The following is a 15,374-nucleotide window of genomic DNA, read 5'->3' on the forward strand; positions in this document are numbered from 1 at the left end:
GAACTTCTCTTCAACTTCCAATGTGGGACTATTCACAATTGCCTTTTCCTTAAGAAAATGCTAACACATGTCACCCCTGATACACATGGGAGAAGACTATGGGCTTGTTTGTCAATCACTAACTTAGATAAGGACACTAATTTGGATAAGAGCTTAAAATGTATTTGGCAAAAACTTGTACAAGATTGAACTAGACTTTTTACGAGCTTTGTTACAGGGACTCAAAATATCGGATCAACAGGGGGGACATGTGAGGTATCCTCCTCCTATTACATAATGAGTTGTTCATAATTAATGATGGTCAGCTTATTATGCACTAGGAGGGATATACCTCACATGTCCCCCATGTTGGTCCCATATTTTGGGTTCTTGGGGATTTTTTTTTTTTTTCAAAAAGATGTCTTTACTTATTTTGGGTTGTTGGAGAAATTTTTTTTTAGTTCAAAAAGATGTCTTTACTTATGTTATATCTTTGGAATCACACCCACCTCTATTCAATTATGTGGATTGGCTGTGTTCCCCACTTGCATGTGTGACACTGATATGATGATTTGATTGGTTAGGAGGCAGATGAGAAAACCATTAAGCACTGAGAAAATGATTACACTTATTGGGTGGGAGCCCATGATGTTGCTCTGGGCTTGGTTCTTTTCATGGGTGCCAACTTACATCGATTGTATTTTTAAGATTTTAGTCTTTCAAGGCCTTTGGTCATGAGTGATATACCGAATTATGGGAGCCAGGATTTAATATCATGCTATAACCATTATTCCACCACGTATACGAACCAACTAAGTGAGAAAAATAAATGTGATAAGCATTAAAACTCTTATCGTTTATAACGACGAATTTATCATAAGATGAGATTTTTTTATAGAAATAAATCCGGGGGTGGGGGGGGGCAGGGGGGGGGGGGCGGCCAGATTTGGCTTGCTGAAACGAGAATTGAAATGCTATGGATCGACTTTTTAGTCATAAAATGAACTTAGTCCTCCACCGCACAGCCCCTAAAAGTCTAAAACAAAATGATTAATACTCGGATTATAAAGGTGGGGGTGAGGGTGTCTCTTTAGTTTAGTAACCTTTAGGTGTTAATAATTAATCCCTTCTTTCAAATAGTCCAGTCCAATTAAATAATCAAACACGTGTTAAGTAGTGATGGGTCCAAAATATTTGAAATCACTGTCAAAGGAAAAAAAAATTGGCCTTATGGTTTACTTTATAACAATGAATTTATCGCAAGATGAGATTTTATGATAGAAATATGGAAAATTTTTGTTAAGACCCCCAAATTTTAAACATGCATGTGACTCAAATCCTTGTATTTTTTTTAAAGCTCCTTGTATTCTACCAACTTAACAGAGAGAGAGAGAGAGAGAGAGAGAGAGAGAGAATGAGCACACAAAAATCTCCAATGTATCCTCCCTCATAATCACAATCACCCTCTCTTTCTCTCTAATTTAAAGTTCATAGTCACGCATGAGATCCCCCCCCCCCCCCCTCCCCTCTTTCTTCCTCCTCTCAGATCAACCCTCTCCCTCTTTTGCCCTCGTTCATCTCATTCCCTTCTCCCTCTCTCCATCACTCCTCTCCTTAGTCTCCTCCCAACTCAAAAATCCCAATCAAACTCTCTCACAAAGCCTCATTATGAAATATTGGATATTTTTATTGGATATTTTTAGAGGGTATATTAGAAATTTTTTGTTGGATAGCAGGTTCCTAATATGTTTCCTAATTTGTTTTGGTAACAGGTTATTGGGATTCCTAATCTTTTTTGATAACATGATTCCAAATCTGTTTTGGTAACAAGTTATTAGGATTCCTAATCTGTTTTGTTTTTTTTTTGTTTTAGAATTCCTAGTATGTTTATGATTTTAGGATTTCTATATATATATGGAACAATTGGAAGAGAGAATTGAGAAGAAAACTAGGGATATTTAGAGCACAGAAAAGATGTATTTTCTGAGCTATTTGTTAGGGTTTTGTTTGGAGAGAATTAGAGATTTGTTGGTAAGATTAATTGGTGAGTGTAGGCTGTTTAAAAATCACAACAGATAGTCAATCCCCATCAAACACCGATGATAAAAGTTATAATCTGACGACTTCCAGAAGGTTACAATTTGAAGACTTTCACGTAGATCGATGAAGGTTATAATCTGACGACCTTCATAACAACCGATGAAAGCTCTAGTTCAAAAGCCTTCACAATCAACATCGGGAGTTGTAATCTGATGACTCTTATATTTTCAAAGAGTCAAGACGAAGATTACAAGATGACGGTCTTTGCAACGCTCTAGCAAAAGAGACTACAAATTGACGGTCTCTTCAAATCCAGACGCATAGCTCACCTGTGCGTCCCAGATTCAAAACGCATAGCTCGTGGCTGTGTTCCCGGAACAAAATGCATAGGTCCTCCCTCGTTGCCACACCAAAACGCGGAGGTCCTCCCCGTGTGTCAGCAACATAACGCAGAAGTCCTCCCTGCGTTGCAATATCAAAACGCCGGAGTCGAACCTGCTTTGCAACATCAAAACGCAGGGGTCAGACCCGCGTTTTTTGCATTTGACTGGTTCAAACAGAACCTGAACGGTCTTTTTAAACCGTATCTCTACTTAATGGGGTCGGTTAGACCCCATTATGGAGAGATTTTAGGGGGGATTACACCCTTTAAACCCTTGAACAGTTTCAAAACTGTTTCCCATAATTTGAGGGCGGTTACACCCCACTTAGGAGTGATTTAAGGGGCAGTTACACCCCCTTAATCCCCTATAAATAAGAAGAAACTCAACCGAGTTAAGGGTTGGAACTTCTTAGCTTGGATTGACCCTGGAGCTTGGCAGCGAGGAGGAGATCTTTGGCTGATTTTTTGGGGGGATCTTCGATCTAGCATCTTGGAGCTTCTTGCAGCAACAAAGTTCTTGGAGCATTCCCTTGGCTTATTAACCGAACTTTCGGTTCAAATCAACTCTTTTTCAATAGTTTAAACTCGCTCTGAGTTATCAACTCTTTCAGAGTTTCAAACTTGCCACGCAAGTTCTCCACAGCATCAAATCGTGAGGAGGAGATACCGTTCCAGTGAATCAAAACGTACGGATCGTCAACGGAGAGCAAACTCGACGCGAGCATTCGAGGGAGGCACTCCATCGCCACCATGAAGAACCCAGAATTAAACAAATGGGAGAATCCAGATCATTCTCCTCTCTTTTGTAATCAGAAAATCCAATTGTAATCGAGATTGAGAGGGTTGTAATCATTCTTTTTCTAAGCAGTTAGAGAGAATAAATCAAATACGATTTTTTCATTATTTTTCTTATTATAAATTTTCCACCAAACAGTGAGTTTGAGTGATTTGTAATCTCAGTTTGTACTCTTCTTCTCTATTAGTGAAAAACCTTATCCCTTTCTTGCCCCGTGGACGTAGGCAACTTGCCAAACCACGTTAAAATTTATTGTTTGTGTTTGTGGCATTGATTTGGTTCGTTTAGCCTTCTCTCGACGTTCGCTTGATTTGGTCTCTCGAAGCACATTTGGCTTCCGCCGCGCTCAACATTTTTGTGGGCTCATTCTCTCTCTGTCAAGTCAGCAGAATACAAGGGGCGTAAACACAAAAAGAAATAATACAAAGGTTTAAATCACATAAAGGTTTAAATCACATGTACTTCTAAACTTTTGGGCATCCAAAGCAAAGAGAAAAAAGTTATTGAACTCAATCCTCATTAAGAAAAATCACGGCCTACGTGTTAAGAATCTGAGAGAACAATGATTTTGAATATTGAATCTTGTTTAATACAATGAATCATGGTCCCTTTATATAGGGATGAGGAAAGATTTATACATGGTAATTACAATCAAGGAATGAATCAAGCAAAATCTCCTAAATATATGCAATCTCTCAAATTTTATACATGGTAATTACAATCAAGGAATGAATCAAGCAAAATCTCCTAAATATATGCAATCTCTCAAATCAAGGCTCAAATCAAGGCAATCAAGGAATGAATCAAGCAAAATCTCCTAAATATATGCAATCTCTCAAATCAAGGCTCAAATCAAGGCGTAAATATTCTAGGCATATGTAGAATATTCTAACACTACGAATCATGAGTTTTAGGTCGAAGTGGTTCTAGGTCTATATTTAAGACTCGTATATAAAATATAGAGATTTTCTTACAAACCCAAACGTTTACCTTCATTCATTTTTAAACCCCACAACTTTTAAATGAATGCTTAGACCCAAATACTAAGTTTGATTTATGTTTAAACTCAAAATACAAGATACCCAGATCTATACATCGCATTGCACCGAAAAATACTTAAAACCCCTAAATTACCATTCTCCTTCTCCAGTCAGATCTCCAGCAATGGCCTCTCTCCTTTATCTCCTTGTCAAAAAATCCTTAACCCTAGAAAAAGCATGCCATCGATGACTGAGATCGTGATCGAGATCGTAGCAATCGAGACCGAGATTGTGATCGAGATATGGATCACAATTAACGATGATGAGCCAATAGATGCGGGAGCTGAGGATTATATCGGTGGAGAGAGGGAGCAACAGCGTACATGAATGGAGGTCGAAGACAAATAATGTTAGACCAGGGGGGGGGGGTGATTAGGATCTTATGCTAATCTAATCCGATTTTATGCCAATTAAAACTTACTAAAGAATTATTCTTGTAAGATAGATATACAATATGATATGAGCAAGAATATGCAATATGAATAAAAAGATATATCCTAGAAAAGATGTATATGATGAAATATATGCAAAAATATATAAATTAACACAAGGGTAAATAATCTAAACTAAAGATACAATTGTGATAGGGCAATATAAACAATGCAAACACACAATATGATCACGGAGTTCGGACCTTCCGTCCTACGTCTCCGCTCCCCACTCCCGATGAGAAATTCACTATCACAACCGGGTTTTCTACGCTCACCCGAATAACGTTTACACCTCATAATTTTATTCACGGAGTTCGGTCCCCACGACCTACGTCTCCACTCCTCACCTCACAGAGATCTCCACTTCACACTCGGTTTCCTAGCTAACCGAAAACTTTACAATCTCGTAATATAACAAATGATTTATTCTCTACAATAGATGAGAACTCAATGTAGGCTCACACTTAATGTTACAACTCTCACCAACCCAAATATACTATGTATGAAAATACAATAAGCTCAATATGGGTGTGTGTAACAATAAGATATAAATCAAAACTAAACTCAAGATAATTCTAGCTTAATAATAATGATAATCAAATATATAAAAGAGCAAGAAATAGAGTTTAGAAAACTTCTCAATAGATCAAGAGATCGAGGGAGAGTAGTTGGATGCTCGAACACTAATAGATGATCTCCTCAAGCTCTTGTGAAATTGATTTCACAAAACAAACTCTCATATGCTTAAAAGATTTTTAAACAAACTTAAACAACACTTAAACCCTTGTTAAAACTTTGTTAAAACATTTCATGGATCTCCTTGAGAGTTGAAAGCAATATGGTATTTATACCCACTCAAAACTTTAGCAAAATCCCCAAGAAAATAACAAAAAAGCCCCACAAAAACAGCTGCTGAAAATAGCCGTTAGAAGCCAACAGACACTTCGGCAGTCGACCGCACTGTAGCACGGTCGACCGCACTGTTCACGGACAGTATCTGATTTTGACAGATTCTGAAAATTTGCGTATCTAACTTTGTAAAATCAATTAAAATAGTAAATCAATTCTAAAAATCATGAAATTTTGTGGGAAGGTTCTAGACATATAGATAAACATGTTAGAGAAATAATTTCTAAAATATAATTTCTCAGTTTAGAGAAATAAATGTTTGAACATAGATATACAGTTTCTAAAAAAACTGCTGAAAACTCGGTTTTGTAAATTTAATTGAAAATAACAAAACAACTCCAAAATTATTAAAACTTGGGAAAATGTTTGTATATATGATGATAAATATGTAAACGAAGAAATTTTTCAAATCACATTTCCCAATTTTGAAAATGCATCTGTTTTGCAAAAACATGCACGAACATGTGCATGAACATGAGTTTATTAAAAACTTAATTTTGTAAATTCAAATAAACATAACAAATTAATTCCAAAATTGATAAAACTTTGGGAAACATTTATAAACATAAAATTGAACATGTTAGAAAAAGAATTTCTTAAATTGACTTTCCCATTTGTGAAAACTCATGTATTTTGCAAGTGTGTCCAAAACATAAAAATGTGATATACATGAAATTTGATGTTTTGACATAAACAATATTTTGAAACCCTATGAAATAATTTTATAGACTTAATAAAATATGTATACAATGATTGTTAAGTTCATAAACCAAAACTTGTGTATATATATAACTATATATATAAAAACCAAATATGTGTGTGTATATATGATTGAGCTTAAAGTACTAACACACATAATATAAAACCTAAACTAAATATACCCAAGCTTGATTGATCTTCGATGTAGCTCAACTTGGTACACTTGCGGATAAAGGTAGAACTTGGATCTTCAATTTGAATTGCATAGGCTTCACTCCACAATTCCGCCAACCTCCATTTGATATGATCGTGAATGCTCGATTCCATCCATCCTCTAACTTGTTGTTTGTCTACAATAAATAAATAAACACAAATACTAGACAAACAACATTAGTGGTAAATTGTTTGTTAAACATCATCAAAACAAAGAGACCAACAGGGAGGTCGTGGGAGGAGTGTAGGCTTGGGATCTAATTAAGGATGGACAAAGAGAATGAGAAGCGTAGCTTTGGGTTTTAATTTTTTTTAAAGTAAAATACAATGTATAAATGTGGATATATTGTATTTTGGGTTGAACATAAATCAATCGGAATACTTGAGTCTAAGCATTTATCTGAAAGCTGTTAGGCTTAAAGGTGTAAATCAGGATAATTCATAAAGCTTTGGGTTTGTAAGCAAAAAACCCTTAAAATATATCTCTTCTCTTGACGATCTTATCCCTTGATATATGTGGGGTTTAAATTTATATTTAAAAAAAAGGGTATATATTGAGTGGTGTAATCTTTTGCTTTGAACTTTCATTGTCAAACGTTAGCACGTCATGCCATTTTAGTTTTATTTTATTGACAACCTCCCCTTAGATGTGTATAATTTAATTTAGACCCACATTAATTATCTGTTTTCCCTTCAGTGGACGGCAATATTGTTGGGAACGCATGAAGTAAGCTTCCACGTGACAACAACAAATTGTCGCACATGAAGCTCTGCTCATTATAATAAACGTCATTTCTATATTTGATCATTACCTACTACTTTATTTATTGAAATTTTCGATACTAATCTCTTACATCTTTAATGTTTTGAATTGGTACGTACCTTGATTCGTTAAAAAATTTCCTTTTAGTCTCTAATGCTTCTATCTTGCTCTCTCCCTATTTCTTAATTAGAAGATTAGTTCGAAACAACTCATAAGAATTGTGGACCTTAATGCAATTTTAGTGATTTGGGGGATGATTTGTGAGACAATTTATAAGAATCGGAGGACCTAATAGTGATTTAACTGATCCGAGGGCCTAATCACAAGATATGAAAGATGTGAGGGACTATATTTAAAAACCCTTAATTATTTTAATAGCGTTTCGTGTCATAAGACTACACGCCAGTTCACACCTTTATTCTATTGAATTCTCTTGAATGAGATCAATCACCACAAAGGCGAGCCTTGAAGTTGACACCTAATGCCAAGTCATGCATTATTATTATAATCACATGATAAGTCAAGAGTCTTCATTGCCTTTGAGACGTCGATCTGTATATAATATTTGTTGCTTCACGCTGAAGCGATCCCATTAGGATTCTTTTTAAATTTGAGTTCACGTGAAGCAAAATTATCGGACTGGCTCACAAGCAGCAATCGGGTCTATAATATTATCTGATTCTGATTCAAATTCGATTCTATCCGAATTGATTCTTAAGGTTCATATTTAAATAAGATATATATGATCGTGAAAGTAGATTTTATTTCAAGTGAACCTATGTGTATATCTAAATCCGCCTAGCTTGTCTCGAAGTTGATCCATCTCTTGGGTTTTCAAGTGTAATCAATACCTTGACCAATTTAGATGCATGCCAAGAATCTGGTCTTGATCAAAATCCAGTTGAGTCTGACACGTGCGTTGACGATGATGAGGGCTTAGTTAAGTAGAACTAAAAGTTAGAAGTAAAGGTGAGATAAATTTTTAGAATGTTAGTCAGTTGGAACTTTTAAGTAGGATAAATTTTTAAGGTGTAGGTCAATTGAACTATACCAAAAATGAAACTGGAATAACTTTAAAAAGTTATCCCGTTTTTCTCATATTTCAATACAAGGGAGATAGTTCTAGTCACTTAAATTATCCAAAATCTTTAACTAGAACTTGGCGGTATGAGACTATAACCCTCTTATTTCCTTTTTAACAGGGAGTTTGTGAAATCTCTTGTTACCTAGGTAATCTCCTTTTCCTTTCCTAAAACTTTCTTGCATCATTTTTTTCATAGTGCCTGTGAAGATGGTCCTTGTAAGGCATAGGAGAAGCCACATTTCTCCCCTATTGAAGGAAAGGGGGAAAACAATTTATGTTAGCTATTGGTCTATTCCATCACAAAGTGTACCATACGAAAAAACATAAGTGTATCCGGATTCATGATATTAAATATGCACTAAATGAATATTAGTCCTTAGATTATTGGATTCATTATTTGAATGCACATTTTAATGTCATGGATTGTCTCATTAGATTTTTCTTGCTAAATACCCCCACAAATTTCTTAACTTCAACAAAAGAATGTACTAGTCAATCAATCTCCTTGATATTTTTCTTAAGACTAACAACAAAATACAACAATCTGTTGTGCGCAGCGGAAGCGGTCGAATCACACACAAGCCAAACAAGAGAGATCACAACCAAAATACACAAGCACAATCACCAAATAACACAAGAGATTTACGTGGTTCGGCAATTGCCTACGTCCATGGGGAGAGTGAAGGAAATCATGCTATGTCTACATGCATAATACACAGCGGAAGACATGTATGTACAAAAATACTAAGCATGTAGAGAGCATGAAATATTCATATGGATCTTCTAATTAAATCTAACATGATCCTTATTATTAAGTGAGCATACAAGAGTTAGAAAGTCATACTTTCGTAGCGTGATTCGATGGAAGATCGAATAACCCCTAGCTCTTGCTCCTTGTAGTAGAAAATCTCCTCGTAGTAGATCTCCAAGTCTTCAAGTGGGCTTGATAAAATAGGAGTCTTCTTAAGACACAAGGCAAGATATCCACCCCGGGGTTCTTAAAATCCTACTACTTCCTCTTGCTCAAAGATTGCTAAAGTTTAGTAAGAGGAGAGCTCTCTTTTATTCTCTTATGGAAAAAAAACACTTAGCCAATTTTTCATTAACCTTTCCATAAGAAAAAGAGCTCATATTTATAGAGTGAAATGTGTTCATGATATGAATGACTCATCCTATGAGTCATGCAATGAATCATCAAAAATTAATGATTAATCAAGTGAGTCATGCAATGAATCATCTTATGAATCATTACATTTCAAAACCATGTGCTAATAAACCATGTGCTCAAACCATACCACTAAGTGACTCATCTCATGACTCATTATACATGGTATGTGTATTTCATAAATGAGAATACCAAATTATTATCACTAATACAGTATTTCATAAATACGATATATAGTATTATTCCAATCTTTAACTAATTAGTCACTATATGACCAAATAAATCAAGAGTTGACCAAAAGTCAACTGTTGACCAAAAAGTCAACTAGTTGACTAAAAGTTAACTTTATGGGAAAAATACTGGAATTCATTTCCTAAGCACATAGCATTCCGATTTTACCGATATACATAACCGTTTATGTGTATCCGGAAGAAATCATATATGCGTATCAATCATACGCATCACTCCATAAATTGTGTTTCATAGGATTCAAGTACGCGCTTGGTGTGACTCTAGGGCCCAACTTAAAAAACTCGGTAGTGGATCATATCCATAAGTACAACAGAGGTGCTAGCTACACATGAAGACCACCCGGGTATAAGTTGTGATAAAGGTCTGCAAGATGCTTATCCAATTTTATCAGGACCACTCAATGATAATACCGTACAGTCCGGTCTCTTCGTCAAACCATGTCAAACTATTGAGCCTAGGGTATGGCAAACTGTCAAACCCTAATAGCTTGATTAGTGTTTATTGATATTAAACTCATAACCTATAAGATCAAACTGACACTCAGTTTATCTTATTCACCTTGGCCAAGGATTTCCAGGCTATAGTTATATCAAACAATCTTATGACATCAACCCCTATACTGGGAGAGACGAATCCCTTCTTGGCATCTCAATATCTACTTATGTCTCGGGATGTACCCAACAAGAACCGTTATGCACAATTCAATAAGAACTGTGGTTAGGTAAAAGTCTAAATACATCTTTACTGACATATAAGATATTGCACTCATGCCTCAGGTCAAGAGACTACTATGTACTATATCACTTGAGAACTTCTATTTGACAGTTAAGTATATTACCAACTAGATGTTCTCGGCGAGTCGTTCAGTCAACTCATTCACTAATGAGTCACCTGTATACTGTATCTTGATGTCTCACATCAATGATCTAAGAGATTGATCATCTCCTTCAAAAGGAGAAATAAAGCATACACTAGTCTAAACCAAAGTGATGATGTCCTATCTCAACACTTCATCAACTAGGAACATTTTAGAATATACGTTACCGACTAATCAGATCTCTTCATTACGATCACTATCCGAAATGTCTGATAGTCTAGTATTTATTCTAAGGACATTATCTGTATATTTAGAACATCAGATAAATCTGACCAAAATAGCATACTATCATTTTGAACAAGGATGTTATATACATATAGGTCCTGTTACAATATACAATAATTGCCTGCAGGGCACCTATATCTAACAAACTCCCACTTGCACTAAGGCCAATTATAGTATCTAATACCCAATAGCTCAACAAGTTTCTCAAATTGTGAACGAGCAATTGCCTTTGTGAATGGATCTGCTATATTATCTTTTGTGTCTACTCTTTCAATCTTGATCTCCCGGCGATCAACTATCTCCCTGATCAAGTGATACTTCCTCAGAATGTGTCTGGACTTATGGTGAGATCGGGGTTCCTTTGTCAGAGCTATTGCAGCATTATTATCACAGTATAAAGGTACTGGATCTTTAATGGTGGGAACAACTTCCAGCTCTAAAAGGAACTTCCTCATCCAGACAGCTTCTTTAGCTGCATCATTAGCTGCAATGTATTCAGCTTCCATAGTCGAGTCTGCTACTGTATCCTGCTTGGAACTTTTCCAGCTGACAGCTCCTCTATTGAGGGTGAAAACATATCCTGATACAGACTTACTATCATCGATATCGCTCTGAAAGCTTGAGTCGGAAAAAGCCTCCATTCGGAGGTCACTTTTACCGTATATCAAAAATAACTCTTTAGTCCTTTTAAGGTACTTAAGTATATTCTTGACCGCTTTCCAGTGCTCTTCTCCATGATCAGATTGGTATCTACTTACCAAACTGAGTGAATAAGCGATATCTGGTCTAGTACATAACATGGCATACATGATCGATCCTACTGCCGAGGCATAAGGAATTAGACTCATGCGTTTCCTCTCTTCATCAGTCCGGGGAGACATCTTTTTAGAGAGGGAGATTCCAGGAGATGCAGGTACAAAACCTTTCTTGGAATTTTCCATGCTAAACCGTTTTAGCACTTTGCCAATGTATCTAGATTGCGATAATCCTAACATCCTTTTAGATCTATCTCTATAGATCTGAATACCCAGTATACAGGATGCTTCACCTAAATCTTTCATGGAAAATCTTTTTGATAGCCAAATTTTAACCGCTTGTAATGACGGTATGTCATTACCGATTAAGAGTATATCGTCTACATATAAAATAAGAAACGATATAATACTCCCAATTATCCTTTTATACACACATGGTTCATCTGGATTTTTGATGAAACCAAACTCTTTGATAGCATTACCGACTAATCAGATCTCTTCATTACGATCACTATCCGAAATGTCTGATAGTCTAGTATTTATTCTAAGGACATTATCTGTATTTTTAGAACATCAGATAAATCTGACCAAAATAGCATACTATCATTTTGAACAAGGATGTTATATACATATAGGTCCTGTTACAATATACAATAATTGCCTGCAGGGCACCTATATCTAACAGAGAGGATGGAGAGATTCCACTAAATCAAGGAGAGTACAAAGGGTTACAATCGCACAAAACTCACAAACTAACCCTCAACCAAAGCTCTCAACTTGCTCACAATATCTCCCTCTCTTAATGCTCAAAAGTCTCTCTAACCTCTAATTACAACTCTCCTTATTTTTTTATGATTGATTCTAATCTCCATATATATAGAAAAACTAAAACCAAAACTGACTAGGAATCCTAAAACCAAAAACAAAACAAATTAGGAATCCTAATAACATCATGTTACCAAAATAGATTAGGAATCCTAATAACCTCATGTTATCAAAATAGATTAGGAATCCTAATAGATTAGGAATACTACTATCCAACAATTCTCCACCTCGGCGAAGTATTCCCAAAACTGAGCCGACACCAACATGAGCACTAATGTGTCGTCTCACCAAATTCGGCTGCACTAATGTGGTTACCTACGTACCCCCTCTCCCAAGGGATCAAGCCGCCCGTAGTTCATCCAAATGGCCTCCTAAGGCCTCAATCCACTAGAAGAGCTCGCAACCATTCTCCAACATCACGATCAAGTCTATGGCTGATAGCATCTCCAATGGCCCCAAACTGAAACAATCCAAATATCTCCATCTGTGATGAGCCAATGGCCATATCCAGACTCCATCTATCAGTTGCACTTGAATCGATCAACCTATCATCTGCATCCAAATCAACACGATTCCCAATCTGTGTCACATCAGCTAGAATCCCAAATGATACAATATGATCTGGAGTCTCCACCCAACGTGGAGTAGCATCACTCTCCATCCGCTGCGATGTCCTAAAGATCTGATCACCACTCTCCACCTGCCGAGAGTCAAACGTGACATACCTGCTCAGAACAAAGTCAGAAGCCAATATATGATAATCAAACACGCCTATGACTCCTAAATGTGCTATCAGATCAAATCTCACATCCACGATGTGACCAAGTGCTGAGTAGCCAAACATCCGACGCAACCCAAAATCTGAAGCAGCTCCACCAGATCCAAAATCTCTACATGCAGCAGTTGGCAACGTATACATAAGATGACCCAAACATGTCGTAGCCCACACACCAATCCCAATGCTCGATATCAAACGCCGATCCTCCTCCAGAAAGGAACAGCTCCCAAAATCTACCATCTCATCACGTTGCCTTAAAGTTTTCACACCAATGAAGTGTCTCCAATTACCGTGAGCTCGGCACAAACGTAAAAAAGAACCCCTACCATAATCAGAACGTTGGGTTACCTTTCTATCAACACACTTCCTCCATCTGTTACGGGATTCTAGGACTTCACACCAACGGGACTTGGTTGCAACCCACTAATGCCTAGAATAATCCCCAACTGCGGAAACCACATACCTATTACCTCCCAATGATGCTCCCTTAGAAGGCCCCCGAATACCTGAATGAACACCTCTTAGATGACCCCTCGAATGATGGATAGAAGTGCCGAACTCCACATTGGTCTTCTTGCTCATACCAATTGGTTCACAGGACTTCAAATTGCAGGTCAAAGCACTCCTCAACAACCTATGCACGACATTACCAGTCAAATAACCCAGCATCAAACAACGCCACAGTCTAGCCGAATCTGATGAAGTCGTCATCTTCCTATCAATCGCCGTGCTTCCAAGCAAATAATACAAATTGCTCCTTCTGACGCCCTTCATCACAATCATGGACCCCAATGTGACATTCAAACGTGCATCCATCAAGATCACCCTATAGCTTGCTGCCTCCAAAGCTCCAAGTAAAATGATGTTTATCTTCAATTGTGGAACAAACCTCACTTCATCCAACTCCCGAATCACCCCGTCACTCATCTTAATCCTAATGGTACCAATACCACCAATAGAGCATGCATGTCCATTGCCCATGAGCACAACATCCTCTCTTTCCAATTTTTGAAAGCTGGAGAACCAATCCCTTCTAGGGCAAATATGGTAAGAAGCATCCGAATCCAACATCCACTCTGTAGAGTTGGCAACACAAACTGACGGTAGTGCGGATAATAAATAGCCTGAAGAATCCGAATCTGAATTGTTACCACTAGTCTTGACAACATTCACCTCTGAAGCTTGTACAACTTTCCCCTTATTCTTCTCAGCTCGATCTAACTTTGGTCATTCAGCTTTTCAATATCCATCCTCTTTACAAAAAGCACACTGATTCCTACGAATCCCACGATGTGCACCTCTAGACTGCGACCTCCTGCTTCGGTTTGAACCACGGCCTTGAACTACTAATGCATCTCCCGATGCCTTCTCGGAGAACTCATCAACACTCTTCCTCAACTTATAATTCACCAACGCTAAGGTCACCTCCTTGTAGCTAACAATTGTTCTTCCATTAATCATAGTGAGAACAAAGGTACCATAATCATCCTCAGGCAACGAACACAAAAGTAGCATCGCCTTGTCTTCGTCCTCAACCATGATATCCACATTGGCCATGTCTGAAAGTAGCTTCATGAAGTTGTTAACATGCTCCCTGATGGGAACTCCCCTCTTCATCTTGAACTGGTAAAACCTCTTCTTCAAGTGAAGCCGATTCTTAATGCTCTTAGTAAGATACTTTTCATTGAGTGTTTCCCACATCTTCTTCGCTGACGTCTGGTTCATCACATCATAAATAAGATCCGACGTCAAGCATGACCGAATAACTCCACACGCCCTACTATTCATCTTCTTCCAAACTTTATCTTCCATATCAGCAGGTTTCTTTTGCAACTCAAGAATCTCTTCCAAATTTTGAGCGTCCAACGCATCCATCACCTGGCACCTCCACAAACCGAAATTGATCTTGCTATCAAACTTCGGAACATCGATATTCATGTTATTGGTGCTCAATCTATGTATTATCTTCGTAAGAGACGACCTCGATGTGTTTGTTTCACCCATGTTGTAGATCTAACTCTTTAAATAAGAATCCATTAGCGAATCCTTCGAACAAGCTCCCAAGTCCAATCCGGAGCTCTGATACCACTTGTTGTGCGTGGCGGAAGCGGTCGAATCACACACAAGCCAAACAAGAGAGATCACAACCAAAATACACAAG

This window comes from Asparagus officinalis, chromosome 2 (assembly GCF_001876935.1).
Source record: "Asparagus officinalis chromosome 2, Aspof.V1, whole genome shotgun sequence".
Classification (NCBI taxonomy): domain Eukaryota; kingdom Viridiplantae; phylum Streptophyta; class Magnoliopsida; order Asparagales; family Asparagaceae; genus Asparagus; species Asparagus officinalis.